At 59.1% G+C, this 19,497-nt stretch overlaps 1 protein-coding gene across 1 annotated transcript in view; it reads left to right on the top strand.

Annotated features, from left to right (window-relative positions):
• The first annotated feature begins 287 nt into the window (after positions 1–287).
• The window catches only part of SHISAL1 (shisa like 1), a 74,550-nt gene continuing 55,340 nt past the window's right edge, over positions 288–19,497 (top strand). Inside the window, exon 1 of the mRNA XM_081822614.1 lies at positions 288–328. The gene's annotated coding sequence lies outside the window, so the exon portion shown is untranslated. The remainder of the gene's footprint in view (positions 329–19,497) is intronic.

The raw sequence follows: 19,497 nt of genomic DNA, 5'->3' as shown, positions 1-19,497 counted from the left end.
GGGCGGGCGGCGCGGGGCTCCCAGTAGGCGCGGGCGGGCGGCGCGGGGCGCCGGCGGGCCGGGCGACGGGCGTCCGGAGCGCGAGCCGGAGTCCCAGCCGGAGCCCCAGCGCCGCGCCGCGCCGCGCCCCGCGCGTCGAGGAGCCCCCGACCCCCCCCCACCCCCGGGCCCCCCGAGTCCCCGCAGCCCCCGGGGCCGGGACAACTGTTGCGGCGGCGGCGGGGGCACCGCGGGGGCGTGCGCGGCCCCGCGCCCCAGCAGGCGGCTCAGACCCGCGGGCGCCGGCTCCCGGCGGCGGAGCAAGGAGCGAGCGGGCGGCGGGCACGAGGTGAGCGGCGCCCCGGGGCGGGCCGGGCTGGGGCCGCGCGGGGGAGGGGCGCGCCGGGCCGGGGTCCGAGCGCCCCGGGCAGAGGGGGCCGGGGGCGGGGCTCCTGGAGGGGGAGGGTCCCGGCGAGTGGGGGGGCGGGGTCTTCGGCGCCGGGGCTCCGCCGAAAGGGGTGCGGGCGCCCGGCGCGGGGAGGGCTGGGCGCACTGGGAGAGCCGCGTTGGGTGCCTCGGAGGGAGGGTCCGGCGGTGCCTTGGAAAGGGGCCGGGGACGCCGGGCGGAGAGTCTGGGGGCGGGAGCCGTGTGGGGTAGCCGGTGCTCTGGCGTTCGGGTCCGCGCCAGGGCTAATCAAGGTCGGGGTCGCTGAACCTTGGGGAGGAGGCGGGCCCGGGTCTGAGGAGCAGTCCGGAGCGCCTCGTGCCGGTACGAGGCAGTTGGGACCGGGATGCGCGTCCGAGGTGGGGACCGGCGTCCGAGGACCTAGTCCCGGAGCGCAGCGAGCCGGGAGCCCCGTGCGCGCCGGACAGAGTTCCGGAGACACGCTGGGGGGTACCCAGCCGGTTCCGGGGGCCCCAGCCGGGCGGCGCGGGCGACCAGGAAGACCCCCTCCAAGAGCGCGCCCCTGGCTCCCCGCCTGCCGCGTGGCCCCAGTGGAGCCGCCGCCGATTCCCGGGGCCGAATCAATATTGATCCCGCGCCTGGGGCCGGGTGGCCCGGCGGCGGCCTCCGAAGCTCACTAGCGCGAGCGGTTGTCATGGCAACGAGACCCCAAGCGTCTTCAGGTTATATTTATTCTAATTATTATTATCATTATCAGTATTAGTATTTGTTAAGTCAGCCGGAGCGAAAAAAGAAAGGAAAAAATGCCAGTGCGCCCTGGCGCCTCCAACTGTCCTCTCTTTGGAGAGAGCCAGTGTCGGGCCGGTGGGCCAGGCCTGGCGGTCGGTGTGGGTGGCGGTCCGCACCCCTGGGGCGATGGGGCCAGGGAAGGGGAGTTACATAATCTGCCGTGGGAGTATGTCTGTATGCTTCTTTGTGTCTACCCTCCCTCTCTCGGCCTCTCTGATCCCTTGTCTTAGTGACTGCTCCTGCCCAAGGAACCCCAGAGCTGGATGGGGGGAGCAGAAAGTGCTTGGCACCAGGAATCACAGTGGGTGGCCCCTAGCCCTCTCTTCCCTCGCTGGGTGACCTTGAGCAAGGTGCTTGACCCCTCAGAGCCTCAGTTTCCCCATCTGTAAAGTGGCATGGGAGCCCTTGCCACCTCTGAAGGTTGGTGGAGGTTGCACTGAGAAGGGCCTGTCGGTTTCTGATGGTGTGCTGTTGGCTGTGTGACCCCAGGCAGTTTCCTGCCCTTCTCTGGGCCTCAGTTCCCTAGTCTATAGAATGAGGGCCTTGACCCCTGTGGGTCTACAACATCTTCAGTCACTGGTGTCCTGTGAATCCCACTCTGGGCTGTGATTGAAATGCTGTTGAGCCAGCCAGTTAGGCCCTATTCGGAGCCAGACTAAGGGGGGGGGGGGTCCCTCCATCATCCCTTGTTTCTTCACCTGTCAGATGGTTTGAATGTGACCAGGAAGCATGTGGCCCCGCAGGACGTTTCACCGACAGGCAGTCTTCAGGGTATGGTTGGAAATGGTTTTCAAAGCAGAATCACAATAAACCCTGGGCCCCTGGTGGCAGCTCAGGACAATCCCCATGCTGGTCAGGGTTGTCCAGAACTGGGGGCTTCCCCCAGCCCCTGAATCTGTGGCTGCTCGGGGCAGGACAGCCCCCTGTGAGCCATCCGTCTCTCCAGAGAGGCTGTCTGCTGTGGCTGTCCTGACGGGGGGGTTGAGTGTGGAGCGGGAGGTGGCCAGAAAGTTCCCTGGGGACAGGTGGCCCCTGCACCTCGGGGCTCAAGGTGAAAGCCCCAGGTAGGGGGTACTGCCAGGTTCTTTCATGTCACTGTCACCCGCGGTTCCTGGCTGTCTCAGGCATCTGGGAGGTAGTGGACTGACGGGGAGGTGAGGAGAAGCAGTTCAGCTTGGAGCTGCGTGTGTATGTGAGAGTATGTGGACATGCTAGTGTGTGTGGCGTGAGAGTTTGTAGCACCCATGGTGTGTGTGTAAATGTGTTTGTGCGAGCGTGAGCGTGTGTCCCACCCCCAGTCCCGAGCCACCCAGCCCGAAGCCTGTCCGGCTGGACGGGAGGGGTGGGGGCAGGGCCAGCGCTGCTCAGACTTTTGTAGGGGAGAGAAAGGGGGGAGGGGGAGGGGGGCCCGCCCCAGGGAGCCGCTGAGAGCCCCTCCCTGGTCCCGTTAGCCATCCATCCATTCATTCCTTCACGCAGACTGCCCAGCGAGCCCCCGTCGCTGCTGCTGAAGGGCATCAGGTCCACCCTTGGCAGCTCTTGAGAAAACAGCCCCTAATGAGCCAGCAGGGCTGGAGCCCTGCCTGGGGGAAGCCGAGGCAGTGGGGGCGCAGGTGGGGAGGGTCTGCCCCAGAGAGCCCGAGGAGGGCTGCCAGGAGGGCCTGGTCCAGTAGGCAGGCCTGAAGCAGCCAGAAGGGAGGAGCAGAAGGTGTTCTGGGCAGAGACCCTCTATGGGTGATGATGCAGATTGGCCTGGGCGGGGGGGCGAGGGTGGGCTGCAGGACTAGGGGGACAGGCAGCAGATGGTGCTGCCATGCAGCCCTGGCACCAGGGAGCTGGCCACCCCCCTCCCCCCCTCCCCAGCCTGGGGGAGGGTTCAGAAGCAGGGGTGGGGTGGCAAGGAGGGGAGGACGGGTGGGTTTGGAGCTCGGACACTTACGTGGCCCACGGATGGGAACCCATGGTGGGGGTGGGCAGAGGGAGGGGTAGTTTGGAAGACAAGAAGATGGATCTGGTTTCCAACTCTCTGGGACACTCGGCCAAGGCCTCGACAGCCCTCCCCGCTTCCGGCCACACTGCGGGAGACGAGTGCCTCGTGGCCAGGCCCTTGCCTTCTAAGAGAGGGAGGGAGCAGCAGACACCAGTTCTGGCCGCTTCACCGGCCTACATATGACAAACGACTTTGCTGACACACGGGCAGGATGGCGCCTCCACGGCACTAGGCTAGCATCTGGGGGCGGGGGCCAGAAGGCCTACTACGCGCCAGACCTTGTGCTGAGCAAGCCCCAAGACCCAACACCCCCCTAATCCGCACACCATCTGCGTGAACTGGTCATTATGGATGTTGTTGTGCAGACAAAACAGCCTCAGAGGGGTTCTGAATAACCCACTGGGATCCTGCTCCTAACCAGTACGCCGCTCTGCCTGGAGCCCGGCCCTCACCCACCGTGCTGTGAGCTGCTGCGGGTCAGGCTCTCTGGAGACTCACTTCCGAGACATTGTTCTGGTTCCCCGGCTCTGGACCGAGCCAGAGCGCGGCCCATCTGATGCTCAGGGTGATAGGTATCACCTCCCTTCTTGGGGACACTCTGCCTCTATTAACTCAGCCTCTGTCGGTTTGCTCCTCCCCAGGCTGAGTCACACAACAGATTCACGTTGATCCTAGGATGAACTAAGAGCCCCATCCCCAGCTACCTCAAAAAGTGGCTTTTCCCAGCCCAGCTGCTCTTTCTAGAAGTTACTGAAATCCTAGTCAACCTCTAAGAACGGGAGGGCCATGTGTCCTAAACATTCTTCCGTAAGGTGGAGTCCTGAACATCTGGAGCCCCCAAAAGCGAGAGGGTGACCAGAGGCCTGGGTCACGGCCTCCTGGGGACAGCAGGTGCCACCCACTCTTTTGGTTTTGGCCTCACTCCGCACAAAGCCTGACAGGAAGGAAGTTCCCTCTCCTCCTCTTTCCATCCGTCTCTTTTTTTCCTTCCTGACTTCCTTCCTGCAGCTCACACATTCCTTGACCCCTTCTCTGTGTGTGACCCCCACTGGGGATATAGAGAAGATCCCAAAGCCCCCTCAGACCTGTCCCCATGGAGTCCCTGCCTAGAGATGACCAGCGCTCAATTTGTTGGGTGACTGAGTATATAAATAGATAATTCTCTGGCTGTGACGATGGTTGTCTTGGCACCCCTGACCCTGTTACTGTACCCCCCTCCCACGTGTCGGCTAGGCCCCCTTGTGACAAGCCCCTCCCTCCTTTTCCCCTTGGCTGCGACCAGGTTGGACATTTTCTGGAGAGCCTTCTCTGGGCATTCTGACTTGGCCACTCCCTGGCGAGTCACTTGCCCTCTGAGCCTGTTTTCTCATTCAGCAATGCGGGACATGAGGGTTGTGGGGAAAGGGGTACTGGTAATGTCTTGGGTGTGGGAGCCCCCACTCTCCATAGCCTAAAGTTGGGGTTATCAAAGAAGGGGACCCCAGCACATCTGGGGCCTGTGTGCAATGCTAAGTTAGAGGGAAGCCCCAGGAGCTGCTGCTGTGGGTCCTGAGAGGGAGCTGGAAACTTGTCCACGTACCCAGATACAGATGGGGACACTGAATCCAGAGCCGGCCCCGGACGTGCTCAAGGTCACAGTGAATGGGCATCCTTGATGGCCAAGGATGTTCAGTGATACGATGCAGACTTGGAAGGTGTTCTTCAGAGGCCCCTGAGGCTGCCTGGGCTGGCGGATCGGGAGGGGGCTTGGATGGTAAAATTGCACTCCCTTCCCGAAAAGGCTTCAGACACCCCTACCCTCACCCCCACCCCCTCCAGGCCATTGGCCATCAGAGCGGAAAAGCAGAAGCCAGATGAAATGCAAATGCCTCCCATCCCAGATTTCCCGACGTCAGCCCTGAATGGAGCGTTTACTTTGCGCGTTCTCGAGACAGCCTGCCCCTTTCCCTCCCTCGACTAGGGCGCACACTCCGATTACCGCCCATCTGTCCGCACGCACACGTACCTCAGCAGATGCGTGCAGACTCGCCTCGAGAAATTAAGAAATAATGCATGAGTTTCCCAAATTACACCCATTTAACACTGAATTAAGTTCTGGAAGCTCTTAACAGAGCCCTGGGAGGAAAAAAATTTTTTGTTCACACTTCCCTGGAAAATGAGACAAACCGTGATCTTTTAAAACCCAGCTACATAATCTGATTATTCCTGGCTGGCAAGCGTCAGAGAAATGCCCGGCGGAGGGCGGGGATGGCTCGGGCCGCCGCCGAGAGATTTGCATGAGGAAATTGGGCCGGGAAAGTTTGCCTCCTGCGCCAGATTCAAAGCTCCTCGGTGCATGATGGGCTCAGAATAAAGTGCCACTTTCTTAGATATTGGCGCAAATTAAAAATAAAGGCAAATTCCTTCCATAATCCAGTGTGAGAATTTCCTCCGCGGCTCCCCGAGCTGGTTACAGAAAGGATGGTGGTTTGCTTTCACTTCAGGCTCCTTTTCTTTTCGGGAAGAATCTTCCGTGTACAGCTGGATTCATAGACCAACAGCCAATGCAATTTAGCTTGCATTCAGCCCACATTTCCGGAGCACCTACCCTGTGCCCGGACACAGTGCCAGGCCCCGGACACCAGAGACAATGAAGACAGGACCTGGTTTTGCCGTGTGTTTGTTGGGGGCAGAATAGAATTAAACAGGCATCTGCAAGGTCCCACCCTGCCTGAGGGGGCAGGGAGGGCTCCCTGGAGGAGGTAACTTTTGGCTTGAGTCTTAAAGGGTGAGTAGGACTGTGCCAGGCCCAGAAGAGGAGCGGCCCGAGAAAAGTCTTGAAGCGGGTCTCGCAGAGGCTTGGGCTCCCAGTGGCATCTTCCAATTTTCACATTGGCAGGTTCCCTTGTCACAAATCCCCTTCATATACATTACCTTCCAGCACCCCCAGGAAACCCCAGGGCCAACCTCTGAGTCTCCCTTTCCCTAAGGAGAACAGAGCCCAGAGAGAGGAAGTGGGGTGCCTGCGGTCATAGCCAGACAGGGCCCTTTGGGGTGGGGGAATAAGTGTAAGACACTAAAAATGGAAATTCTAAAAATCAAATCATGGAACCACAGACACTAATACCAACATCTAGAAAGTCCCCTTTCTCCTTCCCTCTGAGCCCTGCTCCTTCTCCACTACCTCCCAGGCTGGGCTTCAGGACGTGGGGCCCAGGATGTCTGTGCTAGAGCTGCTAGCCCTGAGCCTCAGTCTCTACATCCAGAAAATGGGGGCAGGGAGCCTCTGTGTCCCTTTGCAGGAAGCCCAGCATCATCACTGAACCCCAGAGGCCCAACCTTCACCTCTGGGTGGCAGTCCAGCATGCCCCCGCCATGGGCTGGTTTCCGAGGTCTCTGCTGTTTCAGTGTTTCAGGGAGCAGGTCAGGAATGTGGCATCCTCTGGGTGTGACTGCCTGAAATCTGATCCCTGGGACCTGGAGGCCTTTGGGGAATGAGCGGAGCCTCTGAGCCGAGGCCCATCATCAGGGCAACGGGTGGGAGGGAGGGAGGATCCTGGCACAGATCCACAGATCCCTGGAGAACCTGTGCCTGGGGCTCCAGCCAGGACAAGTCCCCCCTCCGCCTGTTCCAAACTCTATGACCCTGGGTGGGTTATATGACCCCCGGGCCTCTGTTTCCTCACCTACAAAAGGGGGTTATTGTGAGAACCGGATAAGGTTTGCAGAGGTGCTTAGTGAGCACAGAGTGTGCATTGACGACCGCGTCAGCTCTCCGTATTCTCACTTTATTACGATGAGCAGGCGCGTCACTGTGGTACTGTTCACCCTGTTCACCCTGTTCCAGCCCTTCCTGCAGCGGCCAGGCAGGAACCACAGCCGATCGTCCCTGAACCTCCGCGGCTGTGGTTGTTGACTGAATGAGGAAATGAGTCAAGGGGGCCATGAGACCGGGTGGTGCCTGCCTAGCGCACCCTCCCGGGTTCACGCCCCAATTCCAGTGTCGGGCTGCTCGGTTCAGCCTGAGCCTCAGTGTCCTCGTGTGCAAAATAAGGCTGATAACGTTGGTAATGAGAATAATACGTTACAAGGGTGGTTTTGAGGGCTACGGGTAAGAATCATAATATTCCGGGCTCCTGGGTCCATCACAGTGATGACCATGATTTATTATCCCAGTGCTCTGGAGGGACCGTCCGGGCTCGACCCCCAGTCTCCATCCCGGCTAGCTGTGTGACCTTGGGCAAGTTACATGACCTCTTGGAGCCTCGGTGTCCTCATCTAAAAATGGGGATAGCGCCCACCTCACAAGGTTCTTTCAAGAATCAAATGAGGAAATCCAAGGACCAAGCATAATTACCGACGCGTAATTACGTGCTTAGTAAACGTTATTGTCATTACCACCACGGGTCCACTTAATAACAGAAACACCCAGGAGGCCCAGAGGCAGTGGAGCTTCTCTCTGTGCTCGAAGGGTGGAGACCACTTCATTCCTGATTTAGTTCTGTGGCCGGTGCCTAGCCCAGGGGTGCCTGGGCAGGATGGACAGATGGGCGAGTGGATGGATGGGTGGATGGATGGATGGATGGATGAGCGAGTGAGGGGTTGGATGGAGGACGGAAAGAGGGAAGGAAGGAAGGATGGACAGCTGTCAGGAAACGTCACAAGCCTGGGATCGGGGCAGCTGGGGTGGGGGGCTTCCCTCTGAGGGCCGTGAGCAATGAGGTGGAATGGGCTTTGTAGCCATCTCTCTTCTCTGTGCAAACGTCTATTGTCCCCGTTCCACGGGACTGGGCATGGTGGCCCAAGTCCGGGGGCCCAGGCCACCGGTGTCCCTGCCAGTTGGCTTCTGAGCCGGACAGAGCTGAGTTCGGGCTGTGCCTTCCTCCCCTTTCGCACAGCGAAGTCCGGGTGCAGCTCCGAACCTCCGTTCCCTCCTCCGTAATACGGGCCGAGCGCTGTCTTCCTTTGGGGGATGGTGATGCGCAAAGATAACGTGTCTGAGCGTAGTTTGTAATCTGTGAAGCTACGCTGAAAGTCGGAGGAGGTGTTTGGACTCCATACGCCGCAGGCCGAGATTATGGAGCAGCCTGTGAGCCACCTGGTGGCTTCCAGAAGGGGCCCGAAGCGCGGGGCCAGGGAAGGGGCGGGGACGAGGGCACTGCCAACCCAGGGCAGAATTCCCCTGCCGGCCCTGGGCACGGGAACGCTGGCTCCCAGGCCTGCAGGAGCCCCGACCTGCTGCGGAGACCCGTGAGTCGCCACGGAGCCCCCGCCCCGGGCGCTTTGTAAACACCAGCCTGTTTAATCCTGGGGACGTTCCATGAGCAAGGACAGGTTACCACTCACACCTACCGGTGTGGTTGGTGACTTCCCTGCGAGCACACAGCTGCTAAGCAGCAAAGCCAGGATTTGGATCTGGCAGCTTCGACTCTTTCCACTGTGGGAGGCCGGATTCGCTTCGTGGTCGGGGGAGGCGCCGGCTTGGGGGGGCGCCACAGTCCTGTGCCCACCCCTCACCAGTGTGTGGCCTTGCTGAGCCGCGTCCTCTCTGTCTCAGTATCCTCCTCTGTAAACTGGGGTCCCCAGCAGGACCTCTGGGGTCCTGGGTGCCTGAGGGGCCAGGCAGAGTGCTCCAGAAGCAAGCCCTGCACACGTTTCCGCTTGTCAGTCGCCATCACAGAGAGCTCCTTCTCTCTGGGGAGGGGGATGCAGGGTAGCGAGACCCTGGGTAAGGAGTGGGGTCTGAATGCGGTTATATTGGGGTTGCCCCAGCATCATCTGGGCCCGGAGGTCGAGGGTTGTGGGGTCTTTAATATCTGGCACCTGGTTTCCCCTGTCACCTGTGGCCACCTCCGAAGGTGCCGGGTGTCAGGAGTGCATAAGCCATCTGCTCGGGTGCCTGCGGCATGGTCATTCACTCCTGAAGTTGTACCCAGGGCTTGGGGTCCGCAGGAAGTCTGAGTCCTACGGGTCTGAGTCCCACGTAAGGGACTGAGCAAGTGTGGGTGGTGACGGGGGTTGGAGGAGCAATTCTGCCTGGAGAAAGGGGTCGGAGCAGCAAGGAGGCCTTCCCAGAGGGGGTGGCACCCCAGGAGGTAGAGTATGAGATGACCAGGTCAATGAGCAAGGGTGGAGGGACATCAAGGCCAAAGGACAATGCATATGGAGCCCAGGAGAAGGAGCTGGCACACTTTGGGCGCTTGGGCATGGCTGTCCCGTGGTGATGGTGAGGCTGGCGGGAGAGGCTGTAGCATTCAGCAGCGGCCTGACCTCCAGGGACTCTGGCAAGTTAAGGAGCGTTTGTCCTGCCGCTTGGTCAACAGGGATGATGACAGCCCCTCAGAGTTGCTTGTGTTGTGGCTCAGCCCAGCACCCAGAGAACTTTCCTGACAGGAGAGGGGCGGGGGAGGCAGGTGGCAGCCTCCAGCTCCACCCAGGCTGCCAGGCTCCCAGGGGGCCCCACTGCCTGCGGAGCCCCCCGCCAAGTTCAGTCCTTTCTGGGGAAGCAAAGCCTTCTCTTCCAGGGCCAGGATATTTCCAGTGGGTCCCCAACATGAGCGCCACCTAAGAGTACAGACCCCCAGCCCGGGTAAGCCCCCTTCTGTCTCCTGCAGGGCCACAGGCCAGCAGGTGGGAACGTCCAGCCGGGTCACCAGGAGAGGGCGAGGGCCTGGCAGAATTCTGGGCAGGGCGAGGGAAAGATTAGGAGACTTTTCTCCTGAAATTCAAACAATTGGACAATCTGTTCTGGATCGATTTAGAAGCAGTGAAGTGGGAAAAAAAAATCAGAAAATATAGTGTGAAAGCTATTTTCTCTCTCTCAGTTGGGAAGAGGGATGAGCAGTTTATTTGTGGACTGTCCAAGGCCGGGGCCGGGGCCTCTTAGCTCCTCGCTGCCCCTCCACCACTGCCCTGGCCCCCCACTCCCCCACTGCCTGCCTCTTCCTCCTCCGTGCCCAGGCCAGGGCTGGGCAGCCGGGGTCTCAGAGGGGCATCAGCCCTGGCTCCAGCCTCCCCCGGGAGCCAACAGTCCGCAGGGGCCTCAGGCGTGGGCATAGCCAACATGGGCACCCTGAGCTAGGTGCCTTCTGTGCAGACAGTGGGTGGGGAGGGATGGAGAGCCCCCCTCTCCGCTCCAGACCGAGGCCTCTGCATGCCAAGGGCAAGTGTCTGTCTAGTTCATTCCTGCGTCCTCAGGGCTGAGAGTCAGTAGTGATGCCTAGCAGGGGCTCAGTGAAAGTTTCCTGGCTGAATGATGGGTTTTAAATAAAGCAACCTGCTCATGGTCCCATGTCAGTTAGTGGTGATGACATTGGAACCAGATCTGTGACCCCGATACCTGGATGCCCCCCATCCCCCCCCCATCTGTGAGGCCAGGAGCTAGGTCTGAGACACTCGGGGGATCTCCCACCAACGACCCCCTTCTTTCCCAGGCGTGGCCTATCCCACTCCTCCTGACACCACCAAATGTAGATTTCATTTTCACAGCTTGAGCCAAATGCTGATTGTTTTAAAATAAGCCTGTTCAGTGTGAGGCCAGACTAGTGTAGAGTGGGGGGTGGGGGAGCAGGAATGCGGATCCCTCCTCCCCAGCTTCCCCGTGGGAATGTCCCCCAGGAGAACGGGTCCCCAGGGGCTGTGGTGAGCCGAGTTCTGTGGATGGAGGAGTTCAGTCAGGGGCCAGGTCTGCCGGGAAGTCCTGAGTGTGGGCGGAGGGCCGGGCCTCCAGCGCTGGGTGGGAAATGGGACCAGCTTATTCCAAAAATGGTCTCTCTTCTGCTCTTCCCCCAGGCCTCGGGAGAGGGGGAAATTCCCGGTGATTTCATTTCGGGAGAGTGGCAGCCCTCTCCCTTAACACCACTTCCTCCAGATTGCCCAAGGCCAAGAGCCCGAGGCCCAGAAAGGACCTTGACTTGGACACTGGACCAGCTTGGGGCCAAGTGCCCGTAGCTCAGCAGCTCTGTGACCTTGGCCTGGTGACACCACCTCTCAGAGTCTTACTTTTCTTATCTGCACACTGGGAGCAGCAGACCCCCCCCCTTTTCGAAAATTAAAGGAGACAGTATTTGTCAGATGCCAATCCCAGGGCTGGACACATAGTAGGTGCTCAAGAAATAGTCTCTTTCTCTTGTTTCCACTGTACAGAAAGAAGGTCAGTTCTTATATACAGTTTAACTCTTGTGTGGGTTCTGCCTCTACAGCCTGGAGCCTGTGGGCTCTGGTCCAAGGACGGTGGCCCCCACCCCCCGACGGTGCAGAGAGCCCTGTGAGCCCCCAGATGTCTCCTCCGAGCCACGCCAGGGATGTGTGGACTGTGCCAGCTGTGGCCAGTGTGGCGTTGTGGAGGGAGTCCTGTGCCGAGAATCTGGAAACCCGGGTGCCAGTCCCAGGTCGGCTTTGTATGAGCTATGTGACAACCTCCCCCGCCTCCCGGCAGAATGACAGCCTCTCTGATCCTCCGTTCCTCCGTGTCCACATCCGAGGCTAATAATCTCCCCCTGGACCACATCTCGGGGTCACGAGCAGCTCACGTTAGAGAACATGGAGCAGCCAGAAGCAAACCCCGAGCCCCAGCGACGGGGGGGCTGAGAAAGGAAACCCTGTTTCCTGACCACCCGCTGACCCCCCAGCCCGGTCCTGGATTCACATATACCACCTCATTTCATCCCTCAGGCCACCCCCGTGAGGCTGGGACCAGCACCCCACTTCGCGGGCAGGAGAGAGGCCCAGACAGGCTAGGTCAGGCATCTGGGGGCACAGGACCACCGTGGGGCCTCCCGCAGGCCAGCCTGTGCTCCTGTCCTCCCCCCTGCAGCCGCCCTCTGCCAGGCTCGGCCCGGCACCCGCCTCCTCGTGGACTCCTGCCCTGCCCACCCCGGTTCTGCCTGGCTTCCTTGCTGACAGAGCTCTTTCATAAATGCTTTTTGATGTTACCTCTCCATTTCCCAGAAATTTTGGAGCCCACGTTCCCCAAAGTGGCACACTAATTAGACCTCCATAAGACTGTTTACCTAGATGTCAACCTATGCTCTAAAATTGAGCAATTTTCTCCCCATTCTGAGCGATGTTCAGTTTTGGAAAAGCAGGAAGCCTGCTGAGGCAGGCCGGGACGTCTCCTTCAGCCCAGGAGCCCCCGGGTGGGGAAGGCTCGCCCTCCCAGTGCCAGGCTCTGCCCCATCACCACGGTGGACCGGGATGGACTCCCGGTTGGGGAGGCGGGTGTAGGCCTGATGGCTGGGACTTCCCTCCCGCAGGGGCCTGTGCTCGGCCCCTCGCTCCCCGCTCCCTCTCCAGCATCTCTCGTGCCAAGATGAACACAGAGCCCACCTGGGGGATGGTCAGAGGGCTCCAGCTGCTCCGTGGACGCCAGCAGACAGGTTTCTTAGTGAGTCTTGGGTTTCCGGAGCGCTAACTCAAAAGAATGGCTCTCCAGTTTGGGGAAGAGGTGCTGGCTGGGCTGGGGAGGAGCCCTCAGGCTGGGAAGAGCAGGGAAGCAGGCAGGAAGAGAAGAGCGCCAGGGGCTCAGAGCATTCCGTGCGATTCCAGAGCCCACCTCCTGACCAGACACCTGACAGTGGCTGGACATGGTGACCCCAGGCCTGCCTTCCCTCCAGATCACTTAAGACCATGTGATACTGCTGTTCTTCTGGATGGGACAGGGACGCGGGTGTGTGTCTGACGTGGGGGTCTTCCCACTCTCCCGGAACCCCCATGCCCTCCGCCTCTCACACCAATCTCGTGGCCGACCCTTCGTTCTTCCTGGGAGATCAGTCATGGGAATGGCTGGCAGAGGGAGCAGCAAAGCCCAAGGTGGGGAACCACAGGGCTGGTTAGCAGACACTGGTTAGCAGGTGCTGGGACCGGTTAGCAGGGGCCAGGACCAGTTAGCAGGCACCGTTTAGCAGGTGCCGGGACTGGTTAGCAGGCACAGTCCCTGATTCGGCAGGTGGGGCCGCCCGAGAGCCTGTGTTTCCAGCCAGCTCCCAGGACATGCCCTGGATGCCGTCCGTGGACTTCACGGTGGGTATCAAGGCTCTAATGCAGGGGTTCACAGCTGGGCCTGCCTGTTTCTGTTAATAAAGTTTTACTGGAACACAGCCCCACCCATGTGCTTAGTATCGCGGATGGCAGCTTTCTTGCTCCGATCACAGAGTTGAGTCATTGCAACAAGACCCAGTGGCTCAAAAGCCAATGATATGTACTATCTGGCTCTTTCTAGAAAAAGTCTCCTGACCTCTGACTAGCCCAGTGGTTCTTATACTTGAGCGTCTGTCAGATTCCCCTGAAAAGCCGGGCTAAAGATGCAGATTCTGAGATCCTGCATTTCTAGCCAGCTCCCAAGTCAAGTGCAAGGCCACACTCCAGGCATCCTGGTCCAGCCACCTCTTAAAACATTCTGCACACATCTTGTCCTGCTCTGAACACCATTCCCATTAGACAGAAGAAGAAACTGAGGGTCTGAGAGGTCCCTTAACTCTCCAAGGTCCTGAACTGATAAGCACTGGCTCTTCCCCACCACACACTGTACGCTTGACGCAGGTACCTCACCCCAGGGTGAACACACCCCAGGTACAACACACCCCAGTTACTTAGCTTGGTCTGTTTCAAATCTGGGTTCCACAACTGGGGCTTACTCTTAGTAACAGCAACACCTGAGCCAGGCACAGAGTGCCATCATCCTCTTTGGGTTAGGGGAGCATGATCATGGGCGGTCAGGGTGTCAAGGGCACAGCCGAGAGCACCTGGCACCCAGTGGGGGCTTTGTTGTCTGTCCTCTGCCAACATCTGCAGAGCAGCTGGTGATTTGCTGTGTGTTCAGTTACCAACATCCATTTGGCGTGTCATTCACTCCCTCGGGCAGTGACCACCTGTCCTGCCATCCCCGGATCACCTGGTCACTGTGAATGATCAGCATGCTCTTCATCTCCTTAGTCTTCCCCAAACCCGGAGAGGGGAGAGGCAGGGCACCCACTTACAGAGGAAGAAACCCGGTCAGGTCAAATCGCGGAGTTACGCGGGAGGACGGTTCATGTCCCTTGTTTGTAGGCGAGGAAGCTGAGGCACAGAGAGTTGATGACCAGGAAGTACTCGAAGGGACAGGGTTGTTACTGCGAGGAGGCCGGGGATCCATGCAGAGACAGAGCCTTACTGGAGTGGGGAGATCCCAGCACCAGGCCAAGAGTCCAGGAGGCCTATGTGAGCACAGGCATCCTTTCCAGAGAACTCTGCCAAGCCAGCTACCTGAGACCCCTCACCAGGCCCTGGTGACGGCCCCCCAGAGTCTGGGAGCTGAGACTATTTACAGTCGATGGGGGAGGAGACATAATCTTTATTTTTGTCCGTCTTTTTTAGCATTGATTTTATATTTTATTGCCTGGACTCCAGGTCAGGGAATTAGGTTGGTCCCTCTCCTGGTGTTCTCTCACTGCGGTTCCCGTCAAAGCTGCTTTACTTACTTGTTCGTCTATTAATAACATAACAGACATTCTCGAGCCCACCACCCAATGCGAGGGCTGGAACATTGGCCCCGAGTGGCCTCCCTCACCCCCGCTCCGCAGGACCCGAGCATCATGTTGGCTCCCCTCTGTGCCCTGGTCACGGCCATACGTTTTCTGCAAGGGCGCGTATTTCTCCAGCTCCTTCTAGTCTCAGCAAGTGGACTGTGCTGTGTGTGATCTGGGGACCTGAATCTCTCCCTCAGCCCTGTGTTGCTAAAATGTCCCGAGATGTTTGGCGTGGCTGTGGTGCCCTTGGCAACTTGGAGTGTTCAGTGTTTGGGCATACCGCAGTGCATTTTCCCGTCTATCCATTTGGGTCGCCTCCAGGGTTTTGCTCTTCTAAACCCGTGCTGCCAGGAACGTTCTCATACCTGGTGCGTGTGGACCAGCACCCCTGAGCCCGGGAGGGGGTGTGTTGGTGCCACTTTCCAGGCCGTGGCTGGGCACCCACCACGTCTAAGAGGATGTAGTGAAATGAGCCTCTCCCGGGCCTCCCTGAGCTTGCGGAGGGATCGTACTCCTACTAGGCCGGCTGGTCTGTGCTGTGAATCCAGCCCTTGCAAAAATATAGGAACTCCCACACAGGGTAATCACGAAGAGTGATGGAACCTTAGAGCTACATGTTTATGGGCCATAGGTTCTCAGGATCTGGCACACAGGAGGTTCGCTTTGAATAGTAGCTTAAAAACGTTGAGGTGGCCCAGGCTCAGAGAGGTGCAGGGGCTTGCCCAGGGTCACACAGCTGAGAAGTGGATCCGAGTGTGTGGATCCCAGGCTCAGAGCCCGCCCTCTGGTTCTCTCCTACCTTGGTAAGCACTGCACAGAAATAGCTCCCACGTTCATTACACTGAAACAGCCCTCACTTTCACCTCCCATTTGTAAGTCTCGTTCCTTGAACACCCCTCCCCCCCACCCAAGAGGCCACTGTGAGACCCTGGGGTCCACATCGAGTCTCAGCTCTGCCACCGACTAGCTGGTGGCCCAGGATGAGTGATGAAGCTCGTGGAGTTGAGGAGATAAGAAAGTGCCTATTTCCTCACTTGTAAAAATTACAGATAATCTACACCCCTCCTAATCCTGAGAATTAAATAAATACTGCCTGCCCCTCACCCTCGCCAGACTGGGTCGACACTTCTCCTGGGCCCCGCGGCTCCCATTTCCCCTTGACTGCACTGTCACCCTGGGGGCCCCTGTCCCCCTGGGCCATGGCTGGATAAGGGGAACCCAGGCCAGTCTGAAGTTGGTGATAAGCAGAGCACCTGTTCTTCGGGGAATGAGAAAGGGGGTTTATCTCTGGCCCAGCTCAGGACAGGCAGGATTCCAGGGATAGAAGGGAGGGAGAGGGAGCTGGCCTCCTTGATGGCTCAGCTCTAAATTCTTTCAACATCCCCGCCCCCATCCACCCAGCTCCCCAGGGTGGCCTGTGTGCACACCTAGCTGGCCAGACAGAGGACCGAGGGGACAGACATAGGGGCCCACCACAGGGTCATAGCTCGCCCCTGTATGAGTGTGGGCCGGCCCCTCCCCCCTGCCTCCCTCCCCTCACCCATTGATTACAGGTCCAAGAATGCACAGAAGGTGCTCAAATGGCTCCCCGCTCCCCACTTGACTTGCTTTGTCCTTCGCTCTGTTTCCCTGTCCCTTCCTCACCCAAGAGTGTAGCACCCCTAGTTTATGGTGGTCCTCATGAATTATGAGAGTGAGCCCATCAGCACTACTCTGTGCCCAGAGTGCTCACCTGGGCCCTGATCGGTGAACTGGGCCTCCCCCCACTTCCTCTCCCCCACCACTCCCATTGCACTGGCCTCGTCCCCTAGCTCTGTCCCACCTCTCGGCCTTTGCCCGAGCTGGCTGGCGCACTCTCTCCCCCAGGCCCACCCTCTCCTGGTCTGGGGAAAGCCTGCTTACCTCAGATCTCAGCTTCCCTGGGGCGCCCCCGACCCAGACCAGGTCAGGGCCCTCCCATCTGCTCCAATGCCCTGAGTCACTCATGTGGGTGTTTGGTTGGCTTCGTGAGGGTTGGAACAGGTCTGTTCCCACTGCGAGCACCATCTGCTGTCCCTAGCCCAGCGCCCAGCTCACACCTCATAGGGAATGAATGAATGAATGAATGAATGAATGAATGAATGAATACATTCACACATGCCTGCTTGGTCCCTCCCAGCACCCCTTCAAGGTGAGTGTGTGATCCCCATTTACAGATGGGAAACTGAGGCTTGGCTCCGGCTTCTGTTCTCCCCCAGGAGGAGGGCTCCCGGGGCCAGGGCCCCCCACACTGAGGGAGGCCGGGAAAGAAATCGAGGCCACCCTCCAGCAGGCCTTCTGTGGGCCTGTCTTTCCTCTTCCTGCCCTGACACTTTCAGTGATTCATTCTTCATGGGATATTTTTGTGTTGCTCCAGTGGGGGAAAAAAAATGCCTGTGGGATTTCCAGGGGTTGTTTTATCTCCATGGTGCCGCCAAATAATTCGAGGGAACAGACAGAGGCAGAGGGATGTCAGGTTACAGAGTGTCCCTCAATGGCTTCAGCCAAGCGCTCCCCTCAACTAGGGAGGAAACCGAGGCGGAGTTGGGGGAGCTGCTCGCCCTGTGACCTGGCGTGGCCCCGCGGCGGGGAGAGCAGAACCTCCAGGGGCCGGGATTGCCAGCCGTGCGCCCTTCCCTGGGCCTCAGTGTCCTCACCTGGGATGTGAGGAGAGCGGCAGTGCGGGCCTCCAGCATTTGAGAACGGAACATACAGGAAGGACATGGTGTGTGCAGAACTGGCCCAGGGCCAGGGGTCAAGGAAGGGGACCAGGGAAGCAAGGCGAGGTTAGAACTTGAACCCAGAGCCCAGCTGGCTGGGTGCAGGGGGTCGAAGAGGGGAGAGAGCCCTTTAGCAAGGAGAGACTGCAATGTGTTCTGAAGGAGGGATGGGGGGCAGCAGTGGTTTCTAAGTTAGTGGTAACGTGTACTCTGTCCCCGTTACAACACTCTTTCCAACACCCCACACTACAGTTTGCAGAGATCCTTTTGACCGTCCAGGGGCCCCGTGGAGCGGGCATTATCATGCCCACCTGATATGGGTGACTGGGGGGGACAGGGAGCATAGACGGAAGACTCTGAGCTGTCCCACCTGGGTTCCCTGGCCGCAGAGCTGGGGTTTGGGGTTTCTCGGCTAAGGTGAGGCTGATGCCCAAGGTCACTGTCAATGACAGGGGAAGTCAAGCCCCCCATCTCCGTGGGAGGGGCAGGCATGTTGCACTAAGGCCTCTGCCTGGATCTACCCTGCTTCCTCTGAAAGCTTGCTCTTTGCGATAAGGCAGACCTGGCATCCAGGCCAGTGAGTGTGGACAGAGTTCCTACTCTTTGGGCGGCAAACATCTAGTCAGCACCTACTGTATGCAGAGCAAGGCAGGGGGGGTAAGAGGCCCGGAGGTCCCCTCTGCCCCAGAACCTGGCACCAGGCAGGGAAGCGATTAGCCAGCAGGCAGGGTGGAAGGATATTAGTGCTAACATGAGACACAGACACAGCAGGAAGAGGAATTCACCTGTAGGCGTAGTGTTCAAACATACTTCCATTTGCTAAGAGGCACCCAGGAAACTCTCAGGCACCTAAACCACTGGCTTTGGAAACACAGTGGGCAACACCAGATAGGAGCCATTTGTGGAGTCCTTGGTCTATGTGCTGGGTGCTCTGCTAGCATTTCTGGTCCTTTCTGTTTCTTTGTACCCCAGCAAGGAAGGGGGCATGGTTCCCATCTTACAGATGAGAAACCTGAGCCCAGGGAAGTAAGTTGCCTGGAATTCCCAGCTAGTGAGCGGCAGAGCTGGGATCCCAGGCTAGGTGGTGTCACCCCCCAACCCACCATGAGCCTGTTTGGAGTCAGACAGACCTGAGTTCAGGTCACGGCCCTGCCACCCTCCAGGTCGAGGCAAACCCCTTAGTCGCCCTAAGTTATGGTTTATTTATCTGAAAAATGGAGCTGACGATGCCTACAGTCATTCACCAATCTGGCAAGTGTTTGTAAAGGGCCCACTATGTGCCAGGCCCCATGCCGCTCACAGTAACAAGCAGCGACCATGTGGTCTCAGCAGGGCCAGCGTCGAGGGTGCGTGATCGGCGCAGTCCCACAGAGCCCGGGCGCTCAGAAGGGCCCAAGCTTGGCTTAATGCTCTGCGGTCGCTATCTAGAAATGCCTAATCATTTTTTTTTAACAAAGGCCTGCGTTTTTCATTTTGCGCTGGGCCCTGCAAATTATGTCCCCGGTCCCGGGTCCCAGCCCTCATCCAACTTACAGTCCAGTGGAAGAGACGAATGTACTCAGAGCCGCCGCTCCGAGTGCATAACTAGAACCTCCATCTGTGTTTGAAGGCAAGGTGAACGGGCAGTGAGCACAGCGGCAGGGCTCAGGGAAGGCCTCTTGGAGGCCCCAGGCCCCGGGGGAACTGTCTGGAACTGCCAGGTGCAGGGAAAGGACAGCGGGCTGGGGCAGAGTGCAGGGATGGAGAGATGGCCAGTGTGGCTGCAGGGGGATTCCCCCCCCCCCCCCAGCCAGGGAGGAGCCAGGACCCTGGCAGGGTTTTGATTAGGGCCACGGAGCTTGATTTTGAAAGCCAGCTCTCTGGCTTCAAGGTGAGGATGGGTTGGGGGTACAGCAGCAGCGCGGGGGGACCCCGTGGTGCTTGACGGATGCAAGGGAGAGGAAGTGAGGGGCTCCAGAGGGGGCCAGGCTTCCTCCCGGGCTCGCAGGTCTGCGTGGAGGTGGGAAGAACAGGGGACCTTGGGGGCCAGCTCGAGGTTCAGTGGGAAGTCGTGGGTGAGGGGGCTGGTGCAGGGGCTGGTGCAGGGGCTCAGTGCACGTGTCGATCTCTGGC

Source organism: Leptonychotes weddellii, chromosome 5 (genome assembly GCF_054177405.1).
Source record: "Leptonychotes weddellii isolate Sample4059 chromosome 5, ASM5417740v2, whole genome shotgun sequence".
NCBI classification, from domain to species: domain Eukaryota; kingdom Metazoa; phylum Chordata; class Mammalia; order Carnivora; family Phocidae; genus Leptonychotes; species Leptonychotes weddellii.
This window is presented reverse-complemented; position numbering and strand designations above follow the sequence as displayed.